This window comes from Propithecus coquereli, unplaced genomic scaffold (assembly GCF_000956105.1).
Source record: "Propithecus coquereli isolate 6110/MARCELLA unplaced genomic scaffold, Pcoq_1.0 Scaffold426, whole genome shotgun sequence".
NCBI classification, from domain to species: Eukaryota; Metazoa; Chordata; class Mammalia; order Primates; family Indriidae; genus Propithecus; species Propithecus coquereli.
Window position 1 is genome coordinate 1337210 of NW_012150019.1, and position 10754 is coordinate 1347963.

Sequence of the window (10754 nt, forward strand, 5' to 3'; positions counted from 1 at the left end):
TCTGATCTGTGAGTTTCTCCATCTACCTGTTTTCATGACCTTGAGAGTTTTGAAGAGTACTGGATAATTTGTAGAATGGCACTCAGTTTGGGTTTGTCTGATGTTTTCACATGATTATATGGGGTAATGGGGTTCAGGGGAGCGTAGCATAGAGGTGAAGTGCCCTTCTCACCACATCATTTCAGGGGCACATGATATCAACATGGCTTTGATCACTTGGTTAAGGTGGTATCTGCCAAGTTTCTCCACTATAAAATTATTATTTTTCCCTTTTCATACTCTATTCTTTGAAGCAAGTTAGCAAGTCCAGCCCACATTTAGGGCTAGAGAAATTAAGCCCCACCTCCTGGAAGGGGGATTCTCTTCACATATTTTTTGGAATTCTTCTGTAAGGAAGATTTGTCCCGATTTTACTTACAAAATTGACCAGAATAGGAAAGAGGAAAAAGACACTAGAAGGAGGAATCACTTATATTTTTCCTTGCTGTGGAATGTTTTTCTGTTCCTGCTGCTCTGTCATGTCCCTGGGCCTGGGGGAAGGATGGCTCCCTTGGGCTGTGAGAGAAAAATGGTGATGTAGAAACATCTGCCTCCATCATCTCCTGCAACCCTTCAATCTCTGCTCTGGCTGTGCCCATTCTCCCTCCAACCCCTGGCCCAGGAGCCTGTCCCTTCTCTCAACCCCAGTGACAGCCAGACTCTCATCCAGAGCCGACTCCCCAGTGGGAAGGGGGCTGCTCCTCCTGGGGTAGAAGAGGAGAGAGAAGGCAGAGCCTGAGGCTGGGGCAGAAGGTGCAGCAGGAATGCAGGAGGTTAGAGCAAGAAGGACTTCCCAATGAGGGCGACATGGGAATGGTCAGAGGGTGACTGAGGACGTCCCTGGCATCTCCAGTTAGGAGGGAGGGGGCGCCTTGGGTACAGGGGCAGAGAGTGGGGCAGGGGCTGCAGAAGACGGCCCCACCCTCATCCCTGGTCCTCTGACAACACCCCACCCCAGTCACACTCCAGGCCGAGCGGATCCACCGGGCAGGTGGGCCTCAGCTCCTGTCCGGGGAGGACCCGGCAGCTGCCAGCCTGGAACGTCTCATCTTCCCCAGGTCGGGTCCTCTGAGTCCCGAGTCCAGGGTCAGCTCCTTCCCTTCCTGCACCAGGTCAGAGCCGTTGGCAGCTGAGGAGCCAAGTGCTCTGCGTGGCAGGTGTGATCGCCCTCAGGGTCCTCCCTGTTAGTCACCACAACTTGGGACACTGGATGCAGGGGAGAGAGCAGAGGTGGAGTGAGGGTGGGACACACTTCAGCTTCCCCTCCTCCCCCGTCCTCCTGCACCTCCTTCCCCTCCCCCAGCCAAGGACTGCTGAGAGCCTGGCAGGAACGGGAGACCCGGGTCCCCACCACTCCCTCCAGGAGTCTTTCCATGAGTGTGTCACCTCCATTCCCACTGCAGCTTTAGGGACTGCCACCATGCAGGGCCCTGGGTATGTGCAGAGGTGATCCTAGAACCTTCTTCCTTGAAATACCTGCCTGTCTCAGTGCCTCGTCTCTTCAAGTCTGCTCAAATGGCACCTCCATGAGGCCCACCCTGACCATCCTATTTATTATACAAGTGCCACCTGTGTTACTTTGCACTGACTGTCTAATTTGCATTATTTTTTCTTTGTATCTCCCATAACTTTCTAACATAACTGTGTAAATTTCTTTATCCCAAGATAGCCTCAGCCATGTTCCATCTCACATGTTCCTTAGCAATGTGACCTTGCCATCCCCCGTCAAGACCTGGGCCTAACCCCCTTCCCCTGGATCTGCAAGTGCCTTTGGTGACTGCAACATGGGGAAAGTGACACTGCCTGACTTCTGAGGTTCTGACATAAGATGCCTGTGGTTCTCACTTGGCTGCTTGAAACACCCCCTCCTGGACCCCAGGTGTGGGGCCGGCAGCAGCCAGGCCACGGGAGGAGCAGGTGGAGGAGAACCCAGGCCACCTGGTTCATAGCCTCAGTGAGCCCTCAGCCCACAGCCAGCACCTACTGCAGTCCTGGGAGGGAGCCCTCTTCGATGTCCTGGGCCAGTCGGGCTCCGGATGACACAGCCCCAGCCCATGTCACATGGAGCCAAAGAGCTGCCCGGCTGAGTCCAGTCAACCCGCGGAATGAGAGATAACAGAAAGGTTGTAGTTTTAAGACTATCTGTTACCCAGCAATAGATTAGCGGAACACACCATCTAATCTACTCCTGTTATGTTTTTATTTATTGTCTGTCTTCCTGTCAGATTGTCAGCACCAGGGAGCAGGCGTTTGTCTCTCTGGTTAAATGATCCCCAGGCCTAGGACACTACCTGGCACAGAGACACTGAATACCTGTTACATGGATGAGTAACTGCTGTGACCAGAATTCCTTAAAGCTGGGTCTGAGACCGGACAGGGGGAGTGACTGGTGTTTGTTGTGGGGGTTGCATTGTCAGCTCAGGCCGCGGTAACAAAGACATAGATTGGGTGGCTTAGGCAACAGAAATGCGTTTCTGCTCCAATCTCTTCCTTTTCTGATAAGGACACTCATCCCACCATGGGGGCCCCAACCTCTGCACCTCACCTGAATCTAATCCCCTCCCAGAGGCCCCACCTCCTAATACCATCACATTGGGTGTTAGAGCTTCAACACGAATTTTGGGAGGACACAAAAATTCAGTCCATAACAAAGTCTTAAGATCGAGGTGCTGGAAAATTTGGTTTCTGGTAAGGGTTCCGTTCCTGGCTTGTAGCTGGCCACCTTCTCGCTATGACGTCATCTGGCCTTTGCTCTGTGTGGCTGCAGGGAGAGAGAGACATCTCTGGTGTCTCTTCCTCTTATAAACACCAGGCCTATCGGATCAGGGCCCCAGGCTTATGACTTCATTTAACCTTAATTACCTCTTTAAAGGTGCTATTTCCAAGTGCAGTCATGTTGGGGGTTAGGGCTTCTTTTCAAGGGACACAATTCCATCCATGACCTGACTGTGATGTATGTGTGTGTGTGTTTGATGTCTACCATGTGGTCCCGGAGTCCTGAGCCCCTCAACGAGCATGATGCTCAGTGCTGCCGCAAACTCGTGGTCTAGCCACACAAACACGCAGACCAGCAGCCCCTGACCACCAACTGCCTCTGCTGCCTCTCGGGTCTGGGAAGAAGACTGCCTAGGTTGTGGGGTTGTGGGTGGCTGCTGCAGTGTGGGGGTTCCTGGGGGAACTCTCCCCTGGCTTGGAGACCCCCAACATGCTGCTCGGGCATCAAGGCAGAAATGAGATTTGGGGCTGGGGCTGCAGAGCTCCTAAGGTCAGGGTTTGGGATAGCAGAGAGCAGGTCCCAAGTGGTCCAGTCTGAATAATCAGATGTCGGGTCACCAGAGGACAGAGACAGGACCCACAATCTGAGGCAGAGAACTGTGGAGGGGCAGGGCCTCTCCTTGGCAATCTCGGGAATGGGTAGCTGGTTGCCTGCGTCCTACCACGGAGGCCCACGTAGCCCACGGCGCGTCCATCTTGTTGCCCAGAAGAGGGTTGTTGGGGCTTCTCGGCCTGGCCCTAGCTGTCACACGGGACAAAGGAAGCCACTGTGACAGTGGGCTGCTCAGAGTTGCACTCGGACATGCCTGTGAAGTCCTAGGGCAGGGAATGGGACCCTGGAAACCCTGGGGAATTCAGGACCAGGGCCGGTCCCTACGGGTGCGATATAGACACCTGCCCTTCACTCTCTGTGGCCCACGACCCAGAAACCCTCTCCAAACACAACCCGCAGGAGTCCCTGGGCAGCCCTTCCCATGCCGCTCTCCTCCCTGGCTCCTTCCTGCACCTCTACTGCCGCCGATGTCGCTATTCCAGCCATATTCTCACTTTCCCGGAGCCTCCGCGCTTCCTGGACCTACCCGCCCAAGGCTCTTCCTCTGAGTCCCAGGGTCCAAGGCTCCCTGTGTTGGGTCCCCCAGAGGCAGCAGCAGGAACAAGTGACAGGGACTCGGGATTCCAAGGTCGCATCCCAGGAGACTGAGGCCACTTAATATGTCGGTGGGGTCGACCCCAGACCTAGGAACCACCTGTGGTGGCCGGGAGACCTCGCCCTGCCCTGCGGCCCGAGTCCACCGTCACTCAGTGCGGAGGAAACGTCTATGTCAGCTTGGATCTTTGGAAACACTTCAGCTCCGAACCTGACATGGGAGCGGGGCGCCCCTTCTGTGCAGAGCCGGGTCCTGCTGCTCCCTGGGCAGGTCCTGGCTGAGCCGGAGTTGGGGGCTCCTGTCTCTGTCCTCTCCCTGCGGCCACACGGGGGCGCCGCCGCGCTGCCGCCGGGTTCCGCGGAGCCGCCAGGAGGGTCGGGGCCGAGTCAGGCGGGGATGGGGGCCCTGGGGCGGGCACCAGCGCGGGCGAAGGCGCCTCCGAACAGCCCCGGACCGCACCGGGGTCGGAGGACAGGACAGCGCAGGAGCCTCGTGCCGTCCCTGAGTTTCGTTTTCTTCCTTTCTCTCTTCTCTCCTCCCCTCCCCTCCCCCTCCCTCCCTCCCTTCCTTCCTTCCTTCCTTCCTTCTTTTGTTTCTTGACAGAGTCTCCCTCTGTCGCCCTGGGTAGAGTGCAGCGGTGTCACCATAGCTCACAGCAACTTCAAACTCCTGGGCGCAGGCGATCCTCCTGCCTCAGCCTTCCGAGTAGCTGGGACTACAGGAAGGTGCCCGCTGAGCCCTGCTAATTTTTCTATTTTTAGAAAACAAGTGAGACAGGTCTCACTATTGCTCAGGCTGGTCTTGAACTCCTAGCCTCAAGTGATCCTCCCGCCTCAGCCTCCCAGAGTGCTAGGATTACAAGGGTGAGCCACTGTCCCTGGCCTATTTTTATTTTTTTACAGTTCTTTACCAATTTTGTTTTAATTTCAATAGATTTGGGGAGTACAAAGTGTTTCTTTTGTTACATGGACAAATTGTGTAGAGGTGAAGTCAGGGCCTTTAGTGTACCTGTCGCCTGAATAGTGTACACTGAACCGCACAGGTAGTTACTGATGCCTCGCCCTCCTCTCACCCACCCCTCAGGGTCTCCAAAGTCCCTCACACCGCTCCGTGCGACCCTGTGTACCCATTGTTCACTCCCACTTTTAAGTGTGTATACACTGTGTTTGTTTTTCCATTCCTGAGGCGCTTCGCTTAGGATTATGGCTTCCAGGTCTTTCCAAGTTGCTGCAAAAGACATTGTTTCATTCTTTTTTATGGCTGAGTAGTACTCCCTGGTATATATACTACATTTTCTTTATCTACTCATCAGCTAATGGGCACTTAGGTGTATTCCATATCTTTGCAATGTGAATTGTGCTGCGATAAACATACGAGTGCAGGTGTCTTTTTGATATCCTGACTTCTTTCCCTTTGGTTAGATCCCCAGTAGTGGGGTTGCTGGACTGAATGGTAGGTCTACTTTTAGTTCTTTGAGGAATCTCCATACTGCTTTCCACAGAGGTTGTACTAATTTACATTCCCACCAGCAGTGAATAAGTGTTCCCTTTTCACCACGTCCAAGCCAACCACAAATGTTTTTAAAGTAACAACCAGGAACTATTCAAGGCAACAGAAATACAGTTGTGAACAATGGCGATTCTCGCCCTTGTCCTCATAGAGTTTGCATTCCAAGGGAGAGAGAGACTACAAGCCGTTAATATGAATATATTTTTAAATGTTAGTGAAAGGGTTGTGAACAAAAGCAAAGCAGGTGGGGGTGGGAGGGGGGCCGAGGGGCCACCTCAGGTGAGCAGTCCATCCAGGGAGGGCCTCTGGGGGGACATCTGAGGGGAAGGTCAGGCAGGGAGAGGTCCCTGGAGATGAGTTCCCCTGGGAGAGTCTGGGGTGTGAACACCTGAGCAAGCCGAAGGAGCCACCCTGAGGGCAGCCTGAGCCTGGGCCCCACGGCATGGCCACATCTGGGGAAACGGGATGGTCACTGGAGACAGTCTTGCCAACCAGAGGGATTTTTCGTGTAAATTATTTTGAAAAGATCCTTTGATACATTTCAAAAGGCTCCAGGGGAAATCTTCCTCCCTCCCCGACCCCAGGCACACAGGAGATGAGCATGTTACCAATGTCTCAGGTATCCTTCCTGAAAACAAGTTATGCAAATGTTATCGTTATTACATCAAGAAGGAGAACTGAAAAGAAACAGAGAATTGAAGAAAATGTTTAATTTTCCAGGGTTTGCCGTGAGGGGTCTGGAGAGAGGGGGTATGGGGAGGGGGCAGAAACTCAGGGATGGGGCCGGGCCTGGTGGCTCATGTCTGTAATCCTAGCACCCTGGGAGGCCCAAGTGGGAGGATCACTTGAGGCTAGGAGTTCGAGACCAGCCTGAGCAGGAGTGAGACCTGTCTGTACTAAAGATAGAAAAAATTAACCGGGTGTGCTGGCATGCACCTGTTGTCCCAGCTACTCAGGAGGCTGAGGCAGGAGGATCGCTTGAGCCCAGGAGTTTGAGGTTGCTGTGAGCTACGATGAAGCCACTGTACTCTAGCCAGGTAGACAGAAGGTGACCGTGTTTCAAATAAATAAATAAATAAAAATATGTGTGGAGTGAATGAAAGCACACACAGTCTGACACACAACTAACACCAACACACAGATGCCGTCACTGACACATTCTCACACACACACACTCTTGAAGCTTCATTTTCATTCACCATGATGCTGTTCACATTTCTCAGTCATTATGTATTATTAGTTTTTACATTTTCTCCAACTTATTGTGAAAATTGCAGATCCCTCAAGTTTGAAGGAATACTACAATGGTCAGCTAGATGTAATCATTTTAATATTTTGTCATATTTACTTTATGTGTGTAATAAATTATATTTCTATAACTTGCTGAAACACTTGCAAATTACTTGCCAACATTGTGACCTCACTCTTAAATACTTCAGTCCTCAACTCTTAAAAAATAGCACTTTTCTTCAAGCAATAATGTTATTACTACAATCCCCTAATATTACAAAATGTTGGAGTAACATAAAATTTTTTTAATTACCCTGCAAACGTCTTCCCTTTGGAGGCGCACAGAGCCAGGAGCCCTGGGCCCTCTCTGAGGTTTCCACCTTCCCTGCGGCCCCTCCCTGCAGCCCCTTGAGAGCGACACCCTGGAACACTGGAAAGGAGAAACATTTTCTTCTACGCCCCATTTCTTGTTTCTCCCCACTGAGTCGTCTCATTTGTTCGTGTGTCTTACACCCCTAGAGAAAGAGTCCCAGGGTTTTCCCTCCTGTGTTTTCCTCTCGATCTGTCCATGAGGCCAGCTAAGGGTGTCAGGACAGGGCAGCCAAACCGGCGGGTGGAGCAGATTACTCTGCGGTCCTTCTAGATCTCTGAGCAGCTCATCACATCTGCTCACTCCACACCTGAGGAAGCTGAGAGGGTCACAGCAATTTTCCCAATGGCCTAATGAGGACCTGGCGTTTGCTCCCTTCCCGGCACTGTTGACGCTCTTGAGAGGATGAGCCAGGACGTCCACCCGCAGCACTGACCACACGGAAAGGGGGTGGCGGGGGCCCAGTGCACGGAGTAACGGGGCATTTCTCAGTTCTTTGCAAACTCCCTATTTACCCCGTTTTCCCTATGTGGGAACAACGTCCCCGTGTCCACATGATATTCTAGTGCGGACACGCACATCGGGACTATGAGGACTGAGAGCGCAGCTCCCCTAGGCCTCTGTCCCCTCCACAGGGCAGGAGAGGCCCCTGTGCCAGGGTCACCCATGGACCCAGAAGTGGCCCCCCCAGCAGAAGAAGTCAGGGCAGACCTGAGACCTGGGGTGAGCGCACCCCACTCTCTCAGGGTTGAGACTGAATCTGCCAACAACTCTCCTCCCTCAGGAACCGGGTCCTGTTAACCAGGGTCAAGACAGGGTCCACACTCTCACTGAGACCCAGTCACCCACCGTCCTCACCTCCAGACGCAGCCCAGGTGACAGCCCAGCCCTGCTCTGCCCCCTCGTCTCACAGCCTCACCACCGCCATCGCCTCCAGTCCACCAGGACTGATCCTGTCACGCCCTTTCCCTGTTTGTCTCAGTCACACTCGGCCCCCAAATGCCCTGCACTGGCATCCCCACAAGGCTCTACACACCTCTACTCTGTCCCCACCCACGCCCCACCCCAACTCCAGAAATCTTTCCACTGCGCCCCTGGAATGCTCAGCCCATGATCGGCACCTCCACAGTCCTCTCGGGGTGCCCTGCACCTCGCAGCTCCAGCAGACACCTGGGTCTCCCTGAGGACACGGCCCCTCCCAAGTCCTCTACATGGGGGTGTCTCCCAGGGATCTTGTACCCTGGCCGGGAGGTGGAGAGGGATCCTTGCTCCTCACTGTGGTTCTCAGACCTTTCTGCCTCCCTCCTGCCTAACTCCCCTAACCTTTCCTCACATTAGGGCCCGCTCCCCTCACTATCACCATCCCCCTCGGGTCCCAGGCCCCTCCCTCCATCCGGGACCTTGTAGCTCCTGGCTCACCGTGTCCCTCCCCAGTAGTGCCACCTGCTTCATCCTTGGTGATTTCAACTTACACAGATGTGGAGGCTGATAAGGGTCCCCAAAGGCGTCCCCTCCCAGTCCTAGGAACCTGTGAATAGGGGCACTACATGGCAGAGGGACATTGCTGATGTAAGGAAGGTGAAGGACTTTAAAATAGGGAGATTTTCCTGGAGTATCTGGGTGGGGCCAATCAAGTCACATGAGCCATAAAGGCAGGGCACCTGCTCTGGCCGGAGTCACAGAAGCTGCCCCAGAGGAAGGCAGAGGGGACACGGCAGAGGGGAGGCCAGAGGTTCCAAGTGGGGGAAGGGCTGCGTGTGCTCTAGGGGCCACATGTGATGACCGGAGAGAGGGCTCTAGGAGCTCAGGGTGGCTCCCGGATGACAGCTATTGAGCAAGTGGGGACCTCAGCCCCGTGTCTGCAAGGAAGTGAATTCGGACAATGACCTGAAGGAGCTTGGAAGGGAATCCTCCCCCAGAGCCCCAGGAGGGAACCCAGACCTGCCGCCACCTTGACCTTAGCCCTGTGAGTCTGTGTGAGACGTGTAACCCTGTGACTGAGAGATGATAAGTAGGTGTGTTCAAAGCCGCTTGGCTTGTGGGAGTTTGTCACAGCAGCAACAGACGCGGTAGGGCAGAGAGGATGCTCCGGCTCCCGATTCTCAGATCCGGGAACTCCTGTCCCCCTGCTCTGCTCTGCCTGGGCCCCACGCCCTCGTCACCCCCAGGCCTTGTCATGCTGAGAACCCGGCCCTTCCACAGTCTTGATTTCACACCTCCCGGGCTCTGACCATCTTCCCACTGGTCCCCTGGGAGGGGGTTGCAGGCTCCGAGGGCATCGATGCTGTCGTTGACGGTGTGCTGCAGTGTAAATCAGCAAACCCCTCACTGCGCATGGGCCTGTTTTCCAGCTTGGAGCCCCCCATAGCTCATCCGTTCCCACAGTCCTTGGCTCCCCCGAGAGTCCCAGTCCAGTGACCCTGCCTCTTCTCACCGTGCCTCAGCCTCACCATTCCCTCAGGTGTCCTCTCCTCCCCCTCACCCATTTTGAACTCTGTGGTAAATAATTCCAAGCCCTCCCTCCTGTCCCCTGCGTTGTCACACTTGCTTGACAAACCTCACACTGGGGGGTTCCGCCTGTGCCTGCTCTGCACCTGCACCCGTGAGCTGCAGGAGGCTGGAGAACCACACCCAGCTCGCCCACTGCTCTCTCCCCTCAGGCCGAGAACTCATGGGGCCCCACCATGGCCAGTGCTCATCCTGGCCCTGCAAGGGCCACCCTCAGCCTCCTGGCCTGGTGACTGTCACACACCATCTCTGTTTGCTCACACACCCACCCTCCTTCTCCAGTCTCACTGCAGCTGCCGACCTTGTTCCTCCTGCACTGAGAAAACCGGGCACATTAGAAGACACCTGCACAGGTCCCGGCCACCATATGTTCCTGTGTTTGCAGCTGCACCACGTGCCTGGCCTTCTGCCGCCTGCACGGTCATTGTAGGGGACCCACTCTGCTCCTGGCCAGAGCCGCTGCCTCTGCTGGTGTCCTACACCTCATCCCTTCCAACAGACTTGGAGGAAATTCTTCCCTTTTCTCTGTTCTTGTCATCTCCCCACCGGGTCGCTGTGCAGTGGTGCGGATGCGCAGCCCAGACCCCCAGCTGGAGGACGCGGAACTGATGACGGCCCAGCTGCTGCCGCAGGAAACCCACTGCCACCTCTGCTCTGGGACCGCGCTCCCCACGGCGTCTTCAGGACAAAGATTGAGGGCAGCAGGGAAATAAGGCAGGACTGTTCCTCCTCTGCAGGCTGAGGCTCCAGGGCTCCCTGCGCCCTCGCTGATCGTCCCTGAGCCTGCCCTGGGTCTAGAACGCTGCCAGCCCCCTTCCCTCCTCTCTCCTCCCCCGGGTTCCGACTTGCGCGGCGGTCTGATGGCGCCCCCAGCCTTTCCTGTCCTCCTCCCCAGGGTCTCTCGCTCGCATTTTCCCCAGTGATCCTTGCACATACAGCACTGCCTTGGGGGCTGCTCCTCACAGGACTCAACTGAGACAAGTGGCGTCAGGAACTCTTTAAGAACACAGGCAAAAAGACGCGGATTTGGGGCTAGCTCATCGGCTGCCTGGCAGAACAAGAGGACGCCATCTGGGTGGGTAGATAAGACACAGAGGTCCGTGGCACAAGGTGGCAACTGAAATGCCACAGATCTCACCAGCGGTGACCTGAGAAGCTGCCCCGGTTGGGGGCTG